This window comes from Fulmarus glacialis, unplaced genomic scaffold (assembly GCF_000690835.1).
Source record: "Fulmarus glacialis isolate BGI_N327 unplaced genomic scaffold, ASM69083v1 scaffold7814, whole genome shotgun sequence".
NCBI lineage: Eukaryota > Metazoa > Chordata > Aves > Procellariiformes > Procellariidae > Fulmarus > Fulmarus glacialis.
The window spans coordinates 23,569-50,316 of record NW_009208717.1 but is presented as its reverse complement, the minus strand read 5'-3'; the positions used below and the strand labels follow the sequence as shown (position 1 = coordinate 50,316).

Below are 26,748 nucleotides of genomic sequence, written 5' to 3'. Positions count from 1 at the left end.
CAATCAGGCATATATATATTTATATATTTCTTTTATATATATATATTTTAAAAAAATGTTTATATGCACATATGTGCTAAGGGGGAAGAGAGATGTTCCTTAGTCTGCTTCACAAAATGACTTCATTTCTTTATTAACAAAACACGGTTTATTCACACACAAGCCAGGAAAAACAAAGTGTCCTTTCCGAATCCTGCAGTTTTGTTATTGGTTTTCCCACCTCACGTGTGAGTGGAATTGAGGTTGTCACCTCATTGTGGTCAGTTCCACACCTTTTTCAGGGTAAACAGCATGCAAACTTGTATAAGCAGCATCTGAGCCAAGGCCCTTTTATAAACCAAACTTTAATTTGTTATTGTTTTGGCATCTATGAATGTGTGTGTGAGACCATGTGGGCTGGCTGTGGAAGATGCACTATAAAAACTAACAGTGGAATGCTCATCTGGAGATGTTCTGTGTTATTTATGAAAACTTGGGGCCCAATCCTGCCACCTTCTCTCACGCTAACCATCCCACTAAGGTCAGCCAGTGATTATACTTCTTTAAGGATGACTTATGTGCATGAAAATTTACTGGATTTGATATATGGATGGAATTTTCAAACTTTATAAGGGAATTAGATAAACTGTGTCCGCTGATATCCATTGGATGTTGAAATGCAATCTGTGCCTTTGGAATTAAATAAAAACTAAGTTGATATGAACTAGGGGGGAAAAGTCTTTGTATTTAGTTGTATCTTTTATTTTATAGGTATTCACTATAAGGACCTGGTTGTGGAAGTTACCAAAGAAATGTAAAGGTGAGAAGTGGGTTGCAGACTCTCCTACTGGTGTCCAGCCCTTGGTGAAAAAAGGATTAAAAGTGTAAGTGGAACATAAAGCTGACAAAGAAGCAAAGTTCTCTGCTGAGCAATACAAAGGAGCCAGAATAGTAATTATGAAAACTATATTTGGTTCAGACATTGTTTTAAAGGTAAGTTTTTCATTTGAAGTGAATAATGTAACCATATTTATTCTGAAGACCCAAAGTTTCTTTTCAGATTTGTACCAAATTAGCTGAATTACCCAAAATCATTTAGCAAGCAGATGTAGCTTCATATATTTGCAGTAAAGGAATGGATATTTTGTATGCCAGCACTGTAGTCTTCTATTAAATTTCTTTTGCATTAGAGATCTTGTTTTATATATGTCCCAGACCGTTCTATTAGTGATCTCTTAGCTTGTGTAACCTTTAGCCAGATAAGTCACCTGCCCAACTGGTGGAATTCTGGTCACTTAATTGCAATGCAAATTAATTTAGTCTACTTTTGTTTACTATTGCTGGTTCTAGAGCCTCAATCCTGTACCAGGATCTGTTACATCTGTACTTAGTATAGTGAACATATTGAGAGCATAGTAGAGGGCAACACAAGGGAAAAGATTCTATATGATAATTTAAAGCTGAATCTTAAATTAGAATTAATTCTAGCTTAAATTATTATTAGTAGTATGTTTAATTAAGCAAGCATGATATGTTTTGTGTCCAAGCTTAAATGAGGATCTAGGAGAGCATGAAGCAGCCTTGTTGAAAAAAAAATGCAACACTTGTCAGCCTTATCTATCCAGCTCAGAACCCTGTCCTCCTGACAAACTTACTGAATGCAAAGCTACAGTTCTAGCAATGGACTAAGTTGCTCAAGGATGTGATGTCCTTAGCATGATGGCCAACATCTGCAGAGAACTACCAGACAATAACATTAGTGCACTACCGTTATTCTTGCGTGCCAGATCATACTGGATTATTGTTTGTCCTGCTGTGGGCTTTACTACATAGGTAGAATTATCTCGGAAGGGAGACTAGAGCAATGCTGGCAATTTCTAGAACCTGCTTTCCAGACGTGCACTGGGAGAGGAGGAGCCAGCTGAAATATTGTCTACATGAAGCAAAAACAGAGCTAGCAAAGGATGGTTTTTCTAATCAGTCGGGGACCTAGCACAACCCAAAGGAGGGAGTGAAAAAAGAACTGAATTAACCTAATCTGTGTCAGCTAAATGTGATCATCAATTTAGAAACTAGAGCAGTTTGAGCTTTAGGAATATTCCCCCATTTTCTGGCTTCCGCTTTACACAAGCAGTCTTAAAGAAATGGTTTTAACTGCTATACCAAAAGGTTGAACTTTTTTGGGTGCTCAGGTATCATGTTTTCTGTTTTTTCTGCTGCTTAAGCTTCATACTTTCTTTTTGTAAAATACACTATACATGCCCTTTCTAAGAACGATAGCTATTATAGGTATAAAACAAAACTCATTTTAGTAAATCCATTGAGACATATGGTAAGAAATTCCATCGACAGCATGATAAATGTGTCTTATATTTGGCATAGCTTTAACATACCACTTTTTATTATTTTTCCATGATAATCTCTCACATAAGTAGGAGAGTAATATAAGATTGTTTGCAAAGGAAAGTGTGAGCTGATCACAACATGCAAACAGGATTGTCTTCAGCTTGGAGTGGAACCTATAATACTGTCTTTGAAGTTGCTGTGTTTATTTTGAAGCCTGGCCCTGGGGACAGTATGAGCTGGTTAAAGGAATCTGTTACCCTTCCTAAACTTGCAAGTAAATTTGCAACTAAAGGTGCAAAATTCTCCCTGCTAGTTTTGAACTCTGGTTCCCCATGTAGTATCACATTGCATTACTGGCCAAACAGTCAAGACCAGTCGTCATTCAGTATAAGACACATTTTGAAACAATTCAAATTTGGAACTGATTTCAAAGCCATTTAGACTTCTATAAGGAACTCGTTAAAAGAAAACAACCCACAAACAACTAGTTTAAATACTGAACCAATTATTTATGTACATAGGCTACATATTGAAATGGTTTAAAATTTGAACCAGTTCATCTCAAGCAGAATCAATTTGGTAAAGATATCAGACACATAAGTGCTTCATTGAACAAGGCATTTTCCCTGCCACTTGCTGCCTTGCCACTGATGTTTTGTTCAGAAATCATCCGAAAACAGTTTTTCATATCACTGCTTATGATATCATAACATTCCACTGTGGAGGTACAGAGTGAATGTAATCCTCTGTTTTCCACATCATGCTTAACATGCTGTAGCAAAGTAAATTTATGTGTTTCTTTGCTGCTCTCTGTATATCCAAAAAATTTAAGTGCTCTTTCGTAGCAAGAAGAATGTTTAAGCCCATCCCTGGGCCACTCCTGCTTAGCTGTTAACGTCCTATATGCAAAAGAGAAACAACTCTTTTCTGGGATTTTTATTTCCGCAAAACCTGTCCAGGACTCGGTTATCTAAGTTACTTGAGAATCAATAAACAATAAGCTTAACTTTTAGCATTAAATTGTAAAAAACCCTATATTTTTATGCAAGACTTCCTTTAAATCTTGACTAATTTTAAGAATAAGGTACAGCTGGCCTGATGTACGCAGAGGTTAATCCCTTTATCATAGTATGTCTAAGAAAACAGCAATGGGACATGTAGGAAATTAAGCTGAATCAAACCATAAGTAGTTTGCTTTCTTTAAATCTGAACAACAATTCAAACCAAGATCTGATGTTGCTTTATAGGACACCCATTTAGCAAAAAGACTTGGCACTTGCTGCAGTCTGCAGAGCAACAATTTGTCCTCCCTTCTTTTCCCCACTAGAGGTGAACACTAGGCTGCTATTGAAGGGAGAGAACTGGTTCACTCTCTCGGATACCTGTATTCTCATGCTGTTATTCCTTGGCGTGCCCTGGAAGTGCCTGAGGTCACATCAGCTTTCACGTAAACCCTACCTCAATTCCATTATAACTCTGTCATCATGTGCATGTTTATGCTCTGTGCCATCTATGTGCAGGCTTAGATTTGCCAAGGAGAAAGGAGCTAAGAGAAATTCAATCCTCTTCACCATATTCTCCTATTTCCCACTTTACTGTCACAGTGCTGTCACCACTGGTTTCCAATGAAGTTCAGTTGCCAGCATTTTTCTCGATCCTCAGCCTCACATCCTACACTGAAGGAGCTGGAACTATACTGGGGTGCTATTTTAAGAATGTGGCAGCTAAGAAGAGACAGAATTAATATCTTGTGTTTTAAGTTTTCTGATGTCAAGGTTTCTTACATCATCCCAATGAGAAACCTCACTCTGGTTCTGATGGAAATAGCTCTAGACAGATGGTGACAGTGACACTTTTGTGCAAGTACCAACCCTGACTCTGATTGGCAGGCTCAGCACAATGAGGGAAAGTAGTTGTTTTCTGTGACCCCTGTCTACTTGCAGGTGGATGGAAAGAGGTTGCTTTATTATGTTTCCTACCTGGTTTGGCCCTCCATGCTTTCAGGAAATAGGAAATCATCTACCAGTAATTTTTCCCTCTTGGAATAAGATTTACCCAGTAGAGAGGTCTACCTCCTAGTATTTCTTATTTCCATACCTTCTGAATCTGTACAGTCTATGGACCTTTTAATATAGCTGTTAAATATCTTATAAAATACCAGTGTTCAAATTTCTCCATGTCTTCCCTTCTGGCAGTGAGCGTGTCTAGGATGAGTTAACTGATCAGTATGGTGGGAGCAAGTGAAAGCTAAACAAGTGAGAAACCCCTGTTTATGCTTAAAGGAAAAATGGGATTCTGCTACTGCTTTAGTCCTTTCAGACCCCTTGGACTAAAACTTTTTTGTTATTCTTACTTGCAAAATATAAATTACCGGGGTCTTTTATATCTTTGAGAGAAAACATGAGGAAGTGGCTAATGATCAAAACTGTGCAGAAGTAACCAGTTAATTTCAGTATGATTTGAATTAGTGTCTGGCTATCTAAACTGAGATAGTTGGAGATAAGTAAACTATCCATTAACAAGCATTATAGCATAGGAAAGCTATATGGCTTTATGTGTAAGCTCATGGCTATGTTACTTTCTCAATAGCAAAGAACCCACAGAATAGGATTCGGTAATGATTACTAAAGAAGGAAAAGAGAGAACTAAAAACTCATATATGCTGGTATTTGGAGAGCTTTGATGTGGCATTTTCATTCCCTGGTGTTTTCAAACCAGGCTTTTGTAGTCAGGTTAATTTCTGGCTTGTATAATATCCTTCAGTTTATCTTTTCACTTTCTATCCATGTTTGAGAATGAAAAAAATGAGGTGAGATAAGTTGGTGAGCAGTAAGGTGTGTTGATGAAGACAAGCTGGGAGTTAGCTGACAGCAACTGGGGATTAGCAATCTTTTTTTCCCCAGAGGGAAGTGATGTTAGTTCAGTGCCATCAGGAGTAACAGCGTGAAAGAGCTAGAAAAATCCTTCAGCTGTATCACATCTGGGCTGAAGTCCAACTTCTAGAGATCTAATAGATGTCTAATGCATGTCTATGCAAACAACAACCTAAATGAGGGCCTTTCTCATGATGAATATATATATATAGCCTTCCCACATCTCTAGGGACACAAAACAGGACCTTGTCTTGTACCTGTGAAAAAAAAGTAAATGGTCTGCTTTTCTTTCCAACTTGGTGCAGTTTTTCATCTGACTTCAGCAAGGTTTGAATTGGATCAGATATGAAGAAGGGCCTTCATCTATAGCGTAACAGTTTGGTTCAGTAGATTTGCTCCTTCATCTGTAGCTCTGTAAGGAAATTATGACTATGACTTCACACTTCAATAGGAAACACTTTAATAGTGACTTCACTTTAATAGGAAACATTTCTTACTTACCTATTTCCAAAGCCAAATTATGTTTATGGGGATTATGTGTTGTGTTTGCAGTTGAAGGAGACGGGACCTCATGACTTAGATTGGGCCCTTCAATTGCACCTTCTTATCCTATTAAAAGGGCTATTTTTCTCTTGTGTTGCAGAAGGAGATGAAGCTAAACAAATCACTTTTCATGTAGTCAGCCACAGTGAAGTTAAGGGGAAAAAAATTACAAGCCGTGATAATGTCAGCAGTCAATATTGTTTCTTTTTACAGAACCATAAACAAAATCATGAAACTAGTCTCTAAAAGGTCTTGATGACAGCTCTGGTAAACTTAAGCAATCTGGCTACAAAGATGAATGGTGTTTTCCTGTTGCACATTCTCTCTCTCTCTGAAGCTATTTAAACCTAATTAACCTAGTGTCAAACTCTCTAATTTCCCTCCAATGTTCTAACACAGGGCCCTAAATGTTTTGGGTTTTTTTTTTATATACCAACTTCTCTTAAAATATTTGTTTTTAACATTTATCCTTTTATTTGCCTGTAGACCAAAATAAATTATTACCTTAGGATTATATGGCTGTGACAATGAAGCAGATGGTACCCACCGAAGAAAAACAGTTTTTCGACTAATACAGAAAGCATGTATATAAAATGACTATCTTGCCCTGGCTCAACTTGGGTATTAGCAATTCTCATTTTTGCCAGTCTTTCATTTCTCTCCACTGGGTGAAATTTCACTTCAGTGAACCCAGTAGAAATTTTGCCATTAACTTCAGTAGGAAAAATTATCACTCACTGTTAGCTACAAAATACTAATTTTGTAGAGTTGTACAGGAATTCCCAGAATGACTGCCTATCTTACCCTGCAGTACTAACAATGGACCAACTTCTCTGCCATCTGTATCCAAGGAATCAGGAGAATTGCACTGTATGCACCCTGCTTCAGCATTTAGATCATTGATGTTAAACTGGTTTTACATCTGTTACCCTTTTAGGATAAAGAGGATTTTACTCCATGCCCAGCTTAGTTTTATTTTAAACTTTGAAAGAAGGAGAAAAAGGTTTTAAGTAAGAAAACTATAAAGATTGAAAAAGAGTTTTCCAAGTGTTCAAGTTGCTTGGCCTTTTGGCCAAATACTATAAAGCACTAAGAAATCCATAGTTAACTGGCCTGAAAATCTTTCTTTAAGAAAACAAGCCCAAAACAACAGCAACCCCCCTTCAAATTATGGCATACCTGCAGCACTTTTGAAGAAATCAGTGATTCTTTCCTTAATTCCCCAATAAGTAAAAAGAAAAACAAAAAAACAACAAACAAACAACCCCCCCCCCAAACCCTCACCCACCAAAAACTCCACAAGTATTAGATGTTGCTAACAAAAAAGCCTGCTGTAACAAAGATATATTCTTTATTCTACTGTGGTCCATATAGCTACAAAATGTTGAGACAAGACAGCATTTTAGTGAATATTTTCTGGGCCACCTCCTGTTCTCTGAACAAAGAACAATAAATGGAAAAGATTTTTGAGCAATAGAGTGTTGGGAGAGATAAGTTGTACAGGAATGCTTAGGCAGCACGTAACTATGAATGCAGCTTATGTTTCAAACATACTTCCTTTTAAAGGTAACTGAAGGGTTTGCTCTATTTTCCAGTTCATGTAAAGTTTATATAATAATCATCAACTTGTTACTTTGGCAAGGGAACCTGTGCTGTAAATTCCTGGAATAGCTATGAGCAGCCCTGTGCACTGTCCACATTCTGTGCAAGTGGGATGACAGTCAAGTATAGGCATGTCAGATGATCCACAGAATTAAAAATAAATAATTAAAATATTGCAGTTGCAAGAAGCGCTTTATGCTATGTGTCATCACCTTTGGTATGCATTCTTTTCCCAGCATTTGTCCTCCATCAAACATTTAATTTTCAAGCCACTGGTATAAATTGGAATGACATTTGAATATATTGTTTCAAAATTTATTGCTTTAAAATGTCCATTATGCTATTGTTATGAGGCTTCTATTAATTATCTAATTGATTTGTCTCAAGAGGTTTTGGCTCTGCTTCTGTAATTTGTATACCGATATCTGAACTCTAGGGAGTGTGATACTTCATGGCATATTTTTGGCATGGATACTCAAATGTTTTTTCATCTGAGGGTGTCACTACCTATCTACAATATTATCTGCTTACATGTTATAGGTACAAATCAGTAGTGCTGGCATCTAATCTTGTTGGCAGGGATTTTACTGGTCAGATAACGGCAGCAGGTCAAATTTCTCCTGTGAAGGTACAGTTGCTACAACTGATATTTACAGAGTAAAATTTTGCAGTGGAAAGCTAGACTACTAGTGCAACAAGGCAGTTCAGCTCTCCCACATGACCCTTCTAAGAGATAACTAATAGCATTTGATTTCTTGTGATTTTATTTGGGTTTGCTGGATGGTACTGGCTTTAGACATTTAAGGCATCCAGTAAAAGTTGATTTAAGTGCATTTGAGCATTTCTGAATACAGAGTTTTCTTGACCAGAACCTTTTAATGCTTCCCTAGGGGGTCAGGATCGGATTGTTCATAGGATGGTCCCAAAAAGGACGTACTAGATCTGCTTCTGCTTGGCAGGACACTAACACCAAGGACAACTCCTGTCTGTTCTCACCTGCCTTAATGTAGTACAGCCAAGGGCAACTGAAGTTTGTAGGTGAATATATTATGTATATTTTAGTTCTGCCTTGGGTTTTTCATTTATTTTTGGCAAATGCTCGATTGATAATTGCAATTATTTAAAGTGTAAAAATACCTTAAATCACATCATATCTTGGAAGGACACTCACTGTTTTTTTAAGGATCTGAAAACAGTCTATTTTTTCATTCTGGGACTGAACTCTGCCTTCTAATACCCATTTTAGCATGCCTGTCAGAATTCATATCTGAGAAGAGCTATAGTAAAGGAAAACATTTGCATAGCTGGACAAGTAGGGCTAGCATCCTGTGTTATCAAAGTTTGAGTTAAGGTCTATGTGGAACACAAAAAGTGGTCCTAGTCATGTTTTATTTAACTTAATGTTTTTCGAACTTATTTCTATCTTATTTTCTACATATAGCACCTTTTTTACAGATGACCACCTGCTCTTATAGCCTAAACCAGCTGTTTAACTATGTTGCATTGTTGAGATAAGATTATTCTTTTTCTACTTCCCTGAAGTACTTATAGTTTTTAGCCTCTGACGCTCTTTAAAGTTCAAGTGCTTTTGAAGATAAGGCGTACTGCAGACACAGCATGTGATGGAATAAGTGAACATAGAATGCACTTTACTATCTGTTTGATCTCTCTAGATGCTGATAATTGGTGGTGGCATTGCTGGGCTGGCTACAGCAGGAGCTGCCAAAGCAATGGGAGTTACTGTCAGGGGATTTGATACCAGGTAGAGTAAGAAAATATGGCTTTGAATCTAGAACACTGCTTAACACTTTATAAAATATTCTGGTCAAAGTTCTGCTCTCCTTTGCACTGAAGGATGTTCTTTGAAAACAACAGGCAAAAGAGTCTTAACTTGCAGAATTTTTACTTCATTTATTGCTAATTAACACAAACTTCAAATTACTGATTTGAGTATTCAGAAAAAGAGAACATAATTAAAAAAAACACTTAAATATGCTTCTTCCCTAATTCCCAGGCTCAACTTAAGCCAAACATAATCTTCTTCCTCCACTCTTCCTAGTCTCAACTTTTCTCGTTTTCCCTCAATATTACACTCAGTCCATCCCAATTCCTTTGAGTGTGGGTTGTGTGCAACTGTTTTTGACCCACCCCTCATGGCTGCCCTTGCCCCAGCATGGGTCATCCCTGGGCCATGATCCCTCAGTATGAAATTCCCTTTGGTATGAAATGCCTGCTTCCAAGAGTATCTCACCAGGTGCCTGTCTCCTCAGCACTTCATGTGTGTGTCTATATATCTCTTCACATCTCCTACCCTAGCAGCTACTGCTCACATGTGTGAGCAGGGGTGCCATGTGCTGCTGTGGCAGCTTTTGGTGTGTGAGAGGGTGTTTACATGGGTTTCAGAGCCAGCTGGAACTGGATGGTACAGGGCAGTTCATGGCCTTCTCTTCCTCAGGTCACCTCTGCACCTCCTGCCACCAAACCTTGCAATTAATGCCCACTACAGCACTAACACAAGAACTGCTTAGGCACTCATGCATGTAATAATTGGGTGTTTGTGGGCAAGTTAGTTGTGTGCTCGTGTGTTAACACTGCAATTTATGTCCAGGATGCTGGTGGCCTTCTTTGCCATAAGGGCACATTGCTGGTTCATAGTCAATGTGGTGTGCACAAAGATCCCGGGTCTTTTTCTACAAAGCTGCTTTCCAGTCATTGGTGCCAAGCCTGTATTGGTACATGGTGTTATTCCTCCCTAGGTTTCTAGCTGGCATTCTGCTATAGATCCTATATTCCTGCCAGTCAAAGTGCTTCATATTCAAACTTTCAAAAACTGGAAAACAAATCATGATAATTTTGGATAGAAAATCCTATTATGTCATTCAGTCCATTCCTCTGCCAGTGTAATCCATTAACTACAGTCCCTTTTTATTTGAAAAGTCAAGTTTGTGTCCCAAGCAACTGAATTTCTGTGGTTCCTCTCACATCCTTTGGGAATCTATTTACTTGTAATCAGGAAATGTCTTTTTTTTTCCTTTTTATTCAGAAAATTATGTAGATGTGATTGGGCTCCGATTCTATATGGAAGTCTGGGGACTGTTCACCTGGCCCCCATCAAAATAAAATGGGAATCTGCACAAGAACAGCTGTTGCTCTGCATGTATGAGATTGAGTTGGGACCTTGGTATTGTAGCAGGGATGAGTAGTACTGCAATTCTAAACATCCATTGTTAATGAATATAATAGAATTATTATGGACTAACTACCACAGTATCTACAGCAAAAAATGAAAGCACTACAAAAACTCTTTGGTAATCCATATAGATTCTAATACACTTTAACCCAGAACAAAGAAAATGTGCCATTTAATTGCTGCAGAACTTATCGTAAGTGGTTTATCTAAGGGAACAGCAACCCTCATTGCTTAAGAAGGCAGGTAGGTTTTTCTAATGAAGTTATTAAATCATATGCTTAAATGTGTGTTAGGCACAGTGTGTAGGCACACTGCTCTTTGAGTAGTGACTACTTAACAAAACCAGCCTTTTTTTAGTTTGGACAAACTAAATTCACTTTTTCTTTAGTAAAATAAACACCCAGATAAGTATTTTCGCATGGATGAAAATAATTTTAGTGATCAGTATATTTTTGAAATTTTTGTTTGAAATAAAGTTTAGAAGCTGCTGAGATAAAGCTGGTAAATAAGTTGGCACAGCCTGATTTGCCTAGTGCTTATTAAAATCTGACTCTTGTCCCTTTTCTTTTAACAGATCTAGTTACGATGAGAGAGTCTGCTAACTAATGTTGTCTTGCCTCTGTTAACACAGCAATGGTTTTTTTTTTTTATAAAAATAGAAAAAAAATATAATCCTGTATCTGTCATCTCCATTATTTTTGCTTGGGCCTCCAGCACTGGAACAGCTTAAATACCTTGGAGCAGAATTTCTAGGAGATAACTGCTGAAACAGGAAAGGGTGTTAGAGGCTGTGCAAAAGAAATGTCCCAAGAATATATTGGTATTATTTGCCAAACAGTGTAAAGAAGTGGATATTGATATTAGTACTGCTCTTATTCCAGATAAGATACTTCTTATAACTATTGCAGAGCCTAATCATATGTCACTATTAGTATAACATGTTTAGTGAAATATGAGTGTATCTAGATATGTAGAAAAAACTATTAATGAGTAAAGGCTTCAGGATTAGGTTTTATTTCATTTTTATCCAGTGGTTTAGAGTATTTCCTTCTCTTTGCTAATGATTTCCTAGTTATTTTCAATTCAGACTCAGTGTGATTAATATTTTATATTTACTTCTGAAAGCACCCACGTGTATTACATATCTCCCCATTTACCCTCTTTATTTCTAGTAAGAATTATTAAATTTGTTTGGTTTGCTTTCTTAAACATGAAATTGGGGAAGAAAGCTCCAATTCTAATCACTAAGAGTATGATGGAGTCAATGAAATAACGATCAGTAATTATGGAGCTGAGGCTGGACGTAAAGTAGAAATGACTCATCCTGCAGAACTTTAAATTTGTAAGGTGTGTAGATTATACATCAGCATTTGGAAATAACTGATGTGCAGAGAAAATACAAATAATGTCAGTGTTGCTCTAATAAATGAAAAAGTAATAGATGTTATAGTAATAAAGACTGTCTTTCCTTGAAGCCACTGCAAGTCTGTCATGGAATTCTTACCAATGTGTTGTGGGGTAATAAAGCAGTCTTTCATAAGTAAAGAAACCACAAATTGGAATATTATCCAGACACCATTCCATCTTTGAATGTTTTATGTGTTGTGACTTTTATAAGCATGGTAACATAATTTTTAACAATGATATCCATAAATGCCCTTAAATTCATCCCTAGAGCTTTATTAACAAGAATTTTGAGCATCCAATTCCAAATACAGAAAGAGAAAAATCAATTTAGAGATTTGTTCTATGTCACTATTTTACAATATGAATGGTAGATTTTAAGAGATTACCATTCACAGGATTACTATTTTTAGATGAAGACTAAGTTCAGGTGTGATCAGGAAAAGAAAAGTCATGCAGTGTATAATGGTAAGATGATATAAAGGTGCAATTATTTGTCTGCCGCCAGAGCATATATTAGAGTATTGTCTAAACAGTTCAAGTTTTACTAGTTGTTTTTTTTCAGAACAGTGCAGTCCTAAGCGGTGGTATACCTAAGAAGGTGTGAGACCATTTTCAAAATGTGTGAGATGTAATCAATCTTAAACTTTTTCTTTCATTATCTCTTCAGGTGGTCACATTTCCAACTTATTTCTTTAGTTACAAGGATATTTTTCTTTTTGAATGGAAGATTATTTTTCTGTAATGATCTGGTTCTAGCAGTTGAAACTTGAAGAATGACGAACATCATAAAACTGGTGGTATCAAGTTCATAGACTTGCTGGCCTAAACTAATGTTCTTCTAGGAGGGCCTAGCTTTGTGTCTTGATTTTTTTTTTTTTTTTTTTTTTTTTTTTTTGGGGGGCTTGGTTTTTGTCTTTATTTTTTTTTTTTTTTTTTTTTTTTATCTTCAGCTTTGTGCTAAATTGGTTGTCAAAACTATTTTAAATTTGTAATGTTGGGGCCTGATTAAAGATAGTCAAGTTTGCATAATTCCTAACTCTATGTTTAGCAGAGCTGAGAAAAAATTTGCTATCATCATCTTCCCTTAATGGGAAAAGTCCAGTTAAGCCTTTTTCTCTGGGGGGAAGAAATATTTCTGCTAATCTTCTGTTGATAATTTGAATTGAAATATTTAAATTTTATGTAGATCTTGCAAATTTAAATACTCCCGTTATTGAACCATTTTCAGGTATTTTGTTCTGGGTCAGGTTGTATGTGCCTGAGCAGATCTAATGTCACATCTAATCAACAGTTGGATATTGGTTGCCTCTCCTCCCCACGTGTGCTACCTAGACTGCATGTCCCATGTTGCACTATGTTTGTGTTGGTGCAGCAGTGGGCTTTAGGCACACAGAAGGTCTGCATGTATGCTGTGGGGCTCAAAGGTTTGTTCAATCTATTAATTTAAATGCCCAGCTTACATAGTGAAAAGCTTATCCAGGTTGTGAGAGTCCTGTAGTGTGAAAACACTTCAAACACTGTTGTGCATGAGAAAAATCCTCCATGCACCTACTATTTTCTACCTTACTCTCTTCAGTAATAACTATAATGCTGTATTTTTTCCCTCTTTCTAGTACTGTCTCATTTGTTTTCCTTTGTAAAGACCCATTATTTGAAGCAATTAAAAACACTATGCGGGAATTAACCTGAGGAGGAAAAGTCTCTCATCAGGAACCAACTTGGGAAGTGGACTATAAAGCAATAGCAAAATACTTGCAGCCTTCCCTGTCCTCCAGGTAGTAGACACATGTATTGGCCTGTTCTGGAAAGCTGGGTAAAAAGAAGAGTCCAGCTAAAAGTATTTCAATTTTACCTTGTATTGACTTCTGTGCCTGCCATACTTGACTATCATGTCATGACTTACTCCAGGATGTGTACTGAAGCTAACATGTGTGGCTGCATATGGGATGAACTGGCAACTGCAATGTCCAGATGGCTATCCTGGAATGATGCAATGAAAGAAAGAAACAATAATTTAGGGTGCAGTGTTCAAGATCAGAATTCAATATAAGTTGTTTTCAGAGCATGGCATTAGAATTCTTTTGCGGTTTTTTGAATGTTCTGCATTCATAATAATATAAAAGTATGTTAAAGAAACATGATCTTAATCCAGATGTACTTGCAAAGAATTTAAGTTTTGAAGGTATCTCTATCTTCTTCCTTGGGATTGACTGGAGTGCAATTAATCTGTGAAACACATTGTGCAATGTGATTCTTATCAGACAATCATGAGGTGTTTTCGAATTTGAAGAAGTACTTGATTTCTTATTCTCAAAAATAAGCACCATATGGTTTTGTAACCAGTTCCCTGACTGGCCTCCCAGCTCGTTTAGTCTCTGGCTTCCTGACAAAATTGCTGACTTTCTTTGGTCATGCATCAGAGTAAGCTATTAGTTTTAAACAGAATCCTTAACTTGTAAAAGAAAGCTTTAGTAACTCATGTCTGCAGTAATATGCAAATTTGATTTACTAGCATGTATAAAACAGGCATCAGATCTGCGGAGAACATGTGAAAAGTTTCCAATACATGAAAGCTTTGACAACTATTTATTTTTCTTTCTCATCAGGGTGTGGTGAGCACTGGTTACAAGGACTTGCCAAGTAGAATGGCTACTCAAGCCAGTAGCCTTTATTCCAATAACATCTTGAAATTATTAAAGCTGTTTCTCCTGAGAAAGAATATTTTCACTTTGAACAAAAGGACGATTTAGATTATGGGGCTATTGATCATGTCATTAGAGGAATTTTGGTAATGAAGGTAAGTTTCAACACCACTTAAACATTTTTGATAAAAACATATAAAATGTGTTGCATGAAAGCAGTGATTTTGTTAATGAGTTTAGTCATTCCAAGGAAACATTATCATTCAATGTCTAGATGATAATGTGGTGAAGGGAATTTCTTGCGTGTTTCAAGAGCTAAAATACGGGGCAAAAAGAGATTTATAAAAATTTTGATACTGTAAAATTACTGTTGTACTTTAAACTTGTGTTTTTAAAGAATGTGTTACTCAGAATTGGCCCATCTCCTGAGCTACTGAATTGTGCCTTAAGCAATATGACTTCAAGTGCTAGATAGTTTATGGACTCAAATCAGTATGTATTGAACAAAAGTGCTGACGTGTAGGAATAGGTGAGCTGTGCGTGATACTCAAAAGGACTTCAAGTAGTGCAAGTACTTCAAAGGCCAAATGGTTTGATGACACTTACTATGTCTTTGTGCCAAGGTCAGGAGAAGTAGAGCATTGCTGCTTATAAAGATACAGTGGTTTTCTATTGAAACAAGCAGGGGTTTAGCCTCAGAATATGAAACGTATTTCAACCTTGATATGACATCATTAGGCTATATCTTGCTTAGTCTCCGTTGTAATAGCAGTAGCCCTCATACCTTCCTACATCCTTCGGCCCCTTATTCTGGGAGGAGAAAAGGAACTAGATACACTGTTAATCAGGAGGCAGCCTTAAGATCTGTGAAAACTGATATTACTTGTACGTTGGCTGCAATTTTCTGTATGCAAGATGTTTCTTGAGATAGACTGATTCTTTTTCAGTTAAATTTATTTTGGATATAGTAAAGAGGAAGGCTTAATTTCTGTAGTCATGGTGAGTTGAAGATTGACAGGAATCCATATTTGCCTGCAGGTAGCATTAAACCAAAGTACAGTCATGCTAAACATTTAAATATTTGCAGACTGAATTACTGTTTGGCTAAGAAAGTGTTTGTAAAGAGAAGCATATTCATGTTCAGCTTTTAAGGAACGTAGTCTAGGATTTAGGTAGGTCGTCTTGTTTAATGTTTTTTTTCTGAGCTTTTTTGTGTGTGTGTTTTTTTGATTTTTGTTTGTTGGTTTTTTTCCCCTCCAGTGTCAAGCGTATTACATCTGAAATATATCAGGCCAAATTTCGTGCAGTAAGAACACAAAGATGGTTTTTACAACCGACTGAATTCAATGGTTGGTGCTATTTCACAGTCCGAGGGTTATTGTAATCGATATATAAGGTAAAGGCCAAATCCCATTCTATTTACACATGTGAGTAATCCCACTAATTTCAGAAGGGCAAATGAGTAACCATGACAGAACTTTGCCTGAAGGGTCACTCCATAATATAATGATAGGCAAGATACATTAGGAATCCATCATAATGATTGTTTTGTTCTGCAACAGGAAGGTGTAAAGTGTTATTTCAATAACCTTTCCCAAGAACAGCACCCCTTTCTATTTAAGAAAAAAAAAAAAAGCACAAGAACAGGAAGAGCCATGCTCTTACAATCTAGGAAAATGATGACCACAGCTGGAATTTATATAAAAAGTACAAGGGAGTTAATTTATCTATATTTCTTGTTGCCAGTTTGACATTTAAATGATGAGCCATGCTAGGAATAATTATGTAAAAATAAAATGAGCTCCTGAAAGGTAGTGTGGATTAACATTGAAAAGCAGCAGGCAGTGGTAAGTCAGGGTTGCTAACATATCATGTTGCTTTCCAATTGAATGAAGGGCTAAAAATTTAACTTTTCAGGATCCTTGGTGAATCATTGTATACCTTTTGTTACCAAGAAACTTCTGATATTAATTATGTATGAAATAAAGAGCCAATATGGTATAGGTTAGGGACCCAATCCAGGGCCAATTGAAATTAACATAGACTGTTCTCAAAAGCTTTTGGATCACGGCCTGTATATACTGCATAACTCCAGATGTCATTATTTGTGTTGAAATATATGTATGAAATGGAAAATGGATCATATAGCAAGGTTTTGATTATGTTGAATAGTATTTTCCTCATAAACAAGATTGTTATGCTCTTTGCATTAACTACCTTTAAAAATAATGATAGAATGAAAAAAGAATAATGCAAATGATAACAGAAAAGGATACATATAGCACCGTTTTCAAGGGTTCACTACCTTCAAAGCTCCTATTCAAGGTAAACGAGTAACAGTAGAAATACATACTAGTTCAAGGAAAGCAATTTTTGATGGTACAAAAAGTTAATTTTAAAGGAAGAAAAAAAGAGAGGGAAATTCACTTAGTGAACCATTCCATAACCAAGCTTTGTACAGCATCTGAAAGACCTTCCTTACAGCCTCCTCCCTGGGTCACTGACTTAAAATGTTTTGTCCAAAGTATCATCCTTGTTTGAAGATCTATTTTCTTTGACTAATGTTGGGCAATTTGTATACAAGTTTTAAAGTTTTTATTAAAAACTTCCTAAAATGATAACCCAACTGAAAATTAAACTCCTGTGATGTCCAAGAGTGAGATTGTGATATCTTTCTACACTGGGCTTTGTCTTGATTGGAGAAATTCATACTGTACATTTATTTGCTCAGAGTTTACTTGGGTATATTTAACAAAACATTGTGCAAGTGATGACAAAATATGTCTCCAAGTAAAATATCATATTATCTTGGATTAATGAAATGATCTAGTCTTTTCCTAAAGAGGGAAAAACATTTCCTTAAACCACCAACACATATGGTCAAAGACACTAGTACTGGGAGCAATAATATTTTCTCCCAAGGAAGTATTGTTGAACTCCTTGTGTGGTCTGCATCTTTTAACAACGTTCAGATGCTACACTGCGGTCTGTATTCCTACTAAAGCAGTAAAGGTTGTGAGAAGTCACTGGGGAATTTATGACCATATTTAATTTTGGGTTTTTTGATGAACTATTTCTCCATATTTGCCCAAGTGGAATATTTTTTATTTAAGAAATTTTGTTTGGCAGTCTCATATGCATCTGCCGGATCTGGGGTCCCCACTTCATCCTCAGGTTGACAAAGATTCTATTATTCCAAAATTAGTTTTCTGGCAAAAACAATGTATACAAGTTATGCATGTAAAAGCATGTGCAGGAAATGCCTTCTGCTGCCATGAGTGTCAGTGACACAACTTACAACTTCAGTGGAAGTAGGGTTTGGGTTCTACGCCTGTTTTTATTTTATGATTAATAAAGAAAAGTGCTTTTTTAATTCTTTTGAGTGCGTACTTTTTTCTTTATAGGTTTGGCAGGTATTTTAGGACTGATGCTTGTTTCTCCTAATCCTTCTTTTACTCAAATGGTGACCAGATTTGTTCTTGCTTGGAATAGTGGTTATCACACTACCCAGGGAGTCACACCTGGCCTCCATTTGCCTCTCATGCCAGAAATTGTATTTATTATTGCTAAGTGTACTGTCTGCTGCTTTATTCTCTTGTATGCTTCATTATGACAGATCTGAATTCAATTTCATTAGGAGGGACCTACAGGAAATCAAAACAAGGTTAATGACTTACCCAAAGTGAATTACAAATGAGATTAGAATTTATGAGTTCCTGCCTCAAAACTTTTACTCCAGGCACTAAACAACGCAGTTTTCATCTTCACTTAGATCCATGATGCATATTCATGCACTGAAATTTTACTGGCAACCAAAGGATTGTATAATGATCATTGCTTGTAATGCCAATATAAGCATCGGCTTTATGTTTATACCCATTGCCTCTACAGTAAATATACATATTTCTGTGAGCGATGAGATGACCAGAGAAGAAAATATTTAACAGAATTAATGGGAATAGTGAGAAGACATGATGAGAAAACTTTGATGTCACCTCAAGTACTCAAGTATGTGTGTCTGTATCCTTTTTTTTTTCATCTGCATAGGACCAGCTTCTTTCTGCATGGTCTTGTCCAAAAAAGATGATGTCTCCGAAAAAGGAGAATGTTTCTTCAGCTGATGAATCTACGAGGTTAAATTTTCCAAAGATCATTGATAAACAGGCAGCTAGGTTACTTTGCCTAATTGAGATACTACATGCATTTGCCATGATACAGAAGTACAAAGCTGCATGTGGGAATTTACAATGTGAGCAGCATCCTTACTGAGTCAACTGTCAATTTCTTGGAGTGAAGCATTTTGCAGAGCAGACTTTCCCTGATGTTTTCAGCTTTAAATTTCCATTTATGAAGGAAAAAGTATGGATTCTATTCTAAGCAAAGCTGAATGCAAGTGGACCTCAGTTTCACTTTAGAAGCATTTTAATTTAAATTTAATTTTTTATAGAACTTTGGACAGAAGAACCTGCTCTTTTAATACAACTACTTATGTAAGGTTTTGTGTGAGTGGTCTAATTGTTTTGGTAGCAGAAGTCAGTTGTCACTATTCAAGACCTTTGCTCAGAAAAAGCGTTTTCTAGAACAATTGACTAATTTTTTCCGTATAGCATACCTACCTCTGATGTTCAGTATGTCTAATGTTAGATTTCTATGTTACTAATAGGGTGTCAAAATCAATAACCTGATTTTTTAAAGTATTAAACTGTTGGGACAGCCCCTGAAATCTCTTCATGCTCACCAGTTCAGTGAAAAAGGTGAAAAATAATTATGGACTTTTGGTCCATGCGATTGAGTACTCTGGTGTGGAAAACTTCAGATTACAAAAGTATCTGTGTCAGCAACTTAATGTCCGGAAGCAAACCTGTAACAAAAATGTTACGTGCACAGTGGAGAGGGATAGATTGTTAAGATAATTGATTCAAAGGGCTCATTGTAAACAGCCACATACTTTCATATTTTAGTTTGATCACACTTGCACTGAGACTACCCCTCCACTTGCTGGCCACACTTCTTTTGATGCAGCCCAGGATATGGTTGGCCTTCTGGGCTGTGAGTGCACATTGCTGGTTCATGTCCAGTTTTTCATCCACCAGTACCCCCAAGTCCTTCTCAGCAGGGCTGCTCTCAATCCCTTCATCCCCCAGCCTGTATTGATACTGGGGGTTGCCCCGACCCAGGTGCAGGACCTTGTGCTGGTGCATTTGTTTATCAGTTCTTTCAATCAGTGGGTTTGTCATGCTAATTAGAACCTCACAGTAATTTGTCTGTGGGTGTAGATGTAGCAGATCTCATAAGCTATCTAGCCAGTTTCTGAGTTCTGAGTAGTAATCGGTGGTCAACCAGTGATGTGATAAAGGTGGAAAAGAGACTCTAGAATCACAATTCAATTTTTTCAGTAATTAAAGACAAGAACCTTCATGCTAGTGTTTTTCTAAAATGCTCCCCCAAACCACATATAGAGACAAAGTCTGCATTGATAGGAAAGAAAGGTGCATTTAGATATGTTTAGGAACTAAGAAACCTATGGAATAAATAGAGCTTACATCAGAAGGATGGGTTCTATCTAATGGAAGATGAAAGACTATTGGCACTTAGTAAAAAAATTATAGGGTAGTTTTTAAAACTCAAGGCCGGGAAAAGCAGATAAATTAGGTAACGTAATCTAGAATGAAGTTTTGTAACTCTCAAGGAAAAACAAAGGTAGAACTTGATAAAATTAATTTTAAAAAGTAGTATAAACAGTCAACACAAAGTCTACAACATAAGTAGAAAATGAAAAAACTAAGCAAACATACCATATATAGTACCATAGTCATGCCAGAAGTTTAGGAAATAAGATGTATAAGGAAGGCCTGACTTTGAGAGAGAATAAGGAATCCGTTTAAAAAGAACACAAACAGTTAATAGAATTGAAAAGGCTCCTACTAAAAGGGAAACAAGGTAAAGTCTGACACTGTGTGGGAACTGAATTTGCAACTGGAATAAGCTGCAGAATACAAAATGACAGTTACACCAGTTTTAACATGAAGGGATGTGCAGAGAAAGAAAGTGTACTCACAGGAGTTTTGACTTGCTAATTCTTACAAGTAAGATTTATATTTCTGAACAGGTGGTTTCTTAATTACACAGAATGCTGGATATGTTTAAATGACCTATTCCAGAATATAATTATCTCTGCCTTCTCCCTAAAGCAGTGTTTATAGGAGGATATGGTACCTCTCTATGCCATTGGACATAATATTGAACAGATTACTCAATGTTAAGTTTTCTTCTGTTCAATAGTTAAGTAATCCAAAACTAGGAGGGTGGTCTTAGCTAGCAAAGCTAGTCATACGAGCAAGCAAAAAGCCTGATTCTGCCTGAAATATTAATGCTACAAGCAGCAAGGAACGAGGGGTATGTGCAGAATCAGGCCCTCCCGGAAAACTATTCACTTATATGGGCAAATATTTACCATCTCTCTTCATTAGATCATGGAATCTGTTATCCCTAGGGCCAGGGAAACAATTTTATAGCCTTTTTGTTTTCTACTGTCCTTATTTGAGCATATTGCTTTGACTGTGCTATGTTTCATTCAAGAGAAAACAGCTTTGCATTTCCAGTTCCATTATATTCAGTCAGTTACAAAGCAGCAACACATTCCTCAAAGAACTTAATCCATTTGCAGAAGTACCAATCTGTATCTAGTTTAGAGTGTAAGTACATCAGGAGAGAGACCATATTTATTTTTATTTGCTATTTTTTAGTCCATCTCCAGATGCGTGTGTTGTTCAAAACTTATTAAAACTGAGCTATTTCTTATTAGAGGTAGAATCTAATTGGCAATTATCTTTACTAAAGACAGAGAAAGGAAGTATTTTGGGAAGAAAACAATCTGATAGTAATCAGACCTGAACTGGTTCTCTTACCTGCCCTTAAGGCTTCCTACATCCTAGAAAAGTGTTCAGCACTAAATCTGGAAGAAATGAGGTGTCAGATTTCATTAATTCTTTAACAATACCATCTCTGGAGAGAAATCTGATGGATGTCCTAGAACTTATCAGACGGTCACATGGCAGTCAATACCCATAGTAACAAAGCTTATTTTCCAAATGGTTGTTTCATAGTTAGTTTTACATTGGAACCCCGTTCTTTGAAATGATATTGTATTACCATACTAGAATAGCTGATATGTGTATTAAAAGAATAAAGTAAAACATTTCCCTCTGTGCTATAATACATGGAAGGAATAGATCAATAAAATCTTAAAAGTAATAAATGCCTCAAAGACTGAGAGAGCTCAGACTGAACTGGAAACAGTAGCAGATATTTTCAGTTTATATTCTGCATACAAATAAAGGAGACTCTAATTCTTACACTTAGATTTTGACCTGATTCATTGTGAGGACCGGGTTAATAATTAGATAAACACTGGACCAAAATTATACGCTGCATTATCTCTTCTTATAGATAAGGCGTAAAATCACTGAAGCTAATATTTTTTTCCAGTTGTCTTATGAATGAGTATTTGAGTACTTGAGATGTGGGAACTTTGTTATGTTGCTTCTTGCTTCTTGTTATGTTGCATCTTTTCTGCAGGCCATAGTACAAGCCACATCAATACAGTCATACAGCTGTACTGTTTAACACCAAACCTCCTCAGGATACAGTATCTATAAGCTTCCCCATCTCAGCATTGTTAATATCCTTATATGACAGTTTCGCTTCTGTCAGACTTAAGTCTTTGGACTTAGACTTCTGAAAAGCCCATAAATATTTCTTGAAGATACCAGCTGACACATGGTCTTTGGCCTTTCTGAATTTTCTAAGAATGTTGTCAAATGGCTATATTTGTCTGTTTTAGTTATGATTTGAGCATCATGGATTTTCCTAACTATATTATTTTGGATCATACTTTCAACTCATTCAGTAATGCAGGTTAAAAGACAATTTATTATTTAAAATAAAGCCACCATGTGCTCTTTAAATATCAGAAGGAAGACTACATGTTTACTAAATGAGGTCATGTAGGAATTTGAGAGCATTTTTTATATCAAAACATCTAAAATCAAAATATGAGAGAATCAGAACTTCATATTTAGCTTGATAAAATACACTACTTTTACCCATAAAGAATATAATGGCTAAAACAGTTTTGAATTTGTCCAGTGCAGGACAAATCTAGCAAAGGTGTAATATCTTTCAGCTTGAACTAATGTGATAAGTATTTTTCTCTTGGGACAGAGCATTAAGAAATAAGCCTGAAAACAATAAAGAATAAGGCAGTAATTGAGGCATTGTAGACTAATATTAGAAAACAATACGTCAGTGTTGATGATAATTGAAAACATCTACTCAAATATATGTCAATGCATCTTGGAACTGAGTTGCTGGGATGCTAATTAGTTTCATGGTTGCTTGGTGGATTGGTGTCATAAAGAAATACAGAAACCAGAAAATGTGACGGGAGGAATTTGCAGAAGTCTTATAATCAGAAATGGATACTCACTTGCATTAATAAACAAAGAAGAAATCTTTCTCATCTTTAAAGATAAACTATTGGTTCTCAGTCCTCCTGAAGGTTTTAAAAGCCTTTCAATGCCTTTATATTCCTTTACAGAGTAAAGCTTGAAGTATAGCAATGCTACATGTTCTTTTTTTTCCTTGTTTTTCAGATGATGTATTTTGCCTCAGTTGTGTGCTGTGCAGGAGTGCTGGCAGGGTTGTCTAGTCAGGACACTTCTGGATTTGGGAATGCCGTGTATGATTGGGGTGTCAGAGATTTTGGAGGAAGCAGCAGTAGGAGCACCGAAATCCTCACCAGAAGTGCTTGCACAGATGTCTATAGCCATGGCTCTGGGTTGCACAATGGGTATGTACACTTCTTATACAGTATATGTGCTCAATTCACAGCATCCTTGTTAAGTGTTATTAATTAATTTACTATTCTTTGAGAGGATAGGAAAATATATTATGAAAGTATATGAATTCCTAAAGGTGGCACTCTTAACTAAGGGGGGAGTGTAAGTTGGGGTGAAAGATCCTAATTGCTGTTAAAAAGATTAAGTTTTGTCGAAGTCAAATGTTGTTCTGGAAATGAGAAAATCGATGTTTCAAAAAGCACTGAAATCATTAGACGTTTTCGGAACTTCCCATTTATTTTCTCAACTGAAACAATTTTCTTGTTATGAATCTACCAACTGCCTCAGTTGATCGGAATACAAATTTATTAATCTGTGGGAAAAGAAATATTTGAAAGAATTAATTTAGTTTTAATGCTGATCCTCTAAGGAGGATTTTGTATCTGATACTATGGAGGCCAATAGAAATTCTCAAATGTTGAGATTGTAACTTGGTAAGAGAGAAGAGGGGAAGGTGGTACTACTTTCCCAGTTTGTCACTTAGATTGTGGCAGTCTTCTACTGTGTCCAGAGGCATTTGGCCTGCCTTGATACTCTGTAGGCAAAATGTGTTTGGCAACTCTGGTGGGTGCATTCACACAACTCTCTCCCATGCATAAGAAACAGTGGCTTCAAAAGAGCTGTTCTGGCTCTGTTTCTTACAAGCTGTCATCCCAAAATGTTCTAGCAATGTATTTTTGGAAAAGACTTAAATTAGGTTAAAATTTCCTATAACTATTATATTTCTATTTCATTGTACGAAAAGGAAAACAACATTAAAATTAAACAGTCCTTTCTTGCTCAATGGTCTGTTTATGCTTTGAGTATAAAACACAATGTAATAAATTTTTTTGAATCTAAATAATTTAATTTTGCAGGTCTTACCATTGCAAAAGGAATTGAAATCTCTGACCTTCCTCAGCTTGTAGCTGCATTTCACAGTCTGGTTGGTTTGGCAGCAGCAGCTCTTACATGTATTGCTGAGTACGTGATTCAATATCCACACCTTGATGTTCACCCTTCTGCCAAGGTTCTCAAAATTGTGGCATATCTGGGCACAATATTGGGGTGTAGCTTTCAGTGCTTCTTTAGTGGCTTATGGAAAACTGCTGGGTACTCTTTACTTTAGTCTGTCATCTGAAATTTAAGATGAAGTTCACTAGAGGCCCTTTTTTGTTTTCCTCAAAATACAGTTGAATCCTAGGAGGAGTTGGGGCCTAATTCTCTTAGCTCCTTTGTATGGGGAGGGAAGTAGCCTTATACAACTTAGCTTAACAAATTCGGTAGGACCGGAACACAAGGAGGAGGAGGGTAGTGACTTTGGCTTTTGTGTTGATTAGGAGAGATGTTGACCTCAAGGATTTCTTTTGCTGGATTTGCTAGGGAGTGTTTGTTTAACTAAGAGTCTTAGATTCCATAGAGCATTACTCCTAAGATTTTGACGTGAACAACCAGTGGCTAGAGGAATTGTAGTAAGAGATCTTTTAGGTCCTATGTATCAATTATTTCCTACTGCAATGATATACAGCTATTGAAGCTTTGTGTTCTGAATAATTACTGTGTCCTATTTGCTACTACAAAGCAATCATATATCAAACTGCTTTTGTTTTCACATAATTAGCAAGGCTGAAATAGAAGGAGTCATGGAGTATGACAGGAGCTGGAGCACTTTCTGAATTTCCGATAATTCCTTCCAAAAAAATTCCTAAGTTTTTGTCTTGTATCTGCAATAGGTGGATCTTCCTTCCAGCTAAACTAATTTCCAAGGAGACCAGTGTCTTTAGTATTTTTATTCTATATCTGTAGCCTGTCTTAATTTCTAGTGCTTTAGCATTAAAAATACTTCAGTGATAAAGTCAATACAGCATTAGAGCAGCATGCTTGCTTCCAGGTTTGCTGAACTCGGCACCATTTCTACTTGGGCACCACTAGTTGAATGTTGGCTTGCTGACAGCATCCATGGCTAGTATGATAATTTTTGCATTGGATCCAAGCTACACCCCTGGATTGGTGTGCGGTCTTGGTGTTACAGGACTCTCCTCAATTATGGTAATAGTATCAAGAGAGCAATTCTTGAACCTCTTCTTTGCAAATAAATATAAAGTTTTTGCACGCACATCCAGCACTTGCTGAATGCTAGCCACAATGCAGTCTTGCATGTTAGCTGAAAAATTTGGCATAAATTATGAGGAATCAACAAAGCACTCTGCAGAATGTTTATCTAGCCCTATAGAAATTCCATAACAAGTCTGCAAGACCCTGCAGGATCCCACAAACCACACTGCAGAGATCCAAACCTTTTCAGCCAGCTACAGTGCTGTAAAATGAGCTGTGGATGTTTATCTAGTCAGATATATATGTAATCCTAGCCATTGCTGTAACTGTGGACTAGTTTTGGAAAGAAATAAGAGAGTAAGGGTCTTGTCCTGCAAAATAACAAATGATTTCAGCTCCTATTATGCCTGTATAATCTTTCAGCAAAAATTCTAAAGGAGTATCCACTTACATGACCAAACCCAATAATGATCATAGGTAACAATCTTCTGCTAATTGGGTGCTTGAATGAACTTTTATTTGCTTTTGTTTCACTTATTTAATATTCTAGGAATTATATACTTTCTTGAAATATGAATTTAATTTTTCTTTCCCTTACGTGGTGTTTACTAAATTGCAGGGACTGACACTGACAGCTGTAGGTGGAGCACATACGCCTGTTACTAAAATACCAAACAGTTACTCTGGCTGAGCCTTGTGTGCAGAAGGATTTCTTCTTGACAACAGTCTCGACAATTGTGGGTGCCTTGATTGGTTCCTCTGGATGGAGCTATTCTGTCATGTGTTGTGTGCGTGGTAAGGAAATACCACTAGTTTGTCCCCTTTTCTGTGTGAAATAAGACCAGGGCGTCTACTTTGGAAACTTTTAGAAATAAGATGTTGCAGGAGATTGGATGACTGGACTGGCTCCCTGACAGAATTTTGCTCATAATGGTAGTAAATAATGAAAAGTTACGACGACTGGATAGATGTCTGGTGCGTTTTCTAGAATTAGGATTTGGCAAATTAACTGCTTAAATGCCAAGGACAGCAAAGAAATCAGAGTATGTCTGGATTGCATGGTACGGAGCTGTATAGAGAGATCCAGCCAACTCAAGGATTGCAAGCAGTACGTATGTGCTAGGAGAGCCTTTCCTCATTTTTACCCTGCTTTTTAGTAGCTCCTTTACCCATGGCTCAAGCACTTCCATGTGGCACTTCACTGAACAGTGTAAACATGCTAACGATTAAAT

The 26,748-nt window shown here is 36.6% G+C and overlaps 1 pseudogene; it reads left to right on the top strand.

The window, feature by feature from the left end:
- Positions 1 to 750: 750 nt before the first annotated feature.
- Positions 751 to 26,748, top strand: part of LOC104075920 — a 31,398-nt pseudogene continuing 5,400 nt past the window's right edge.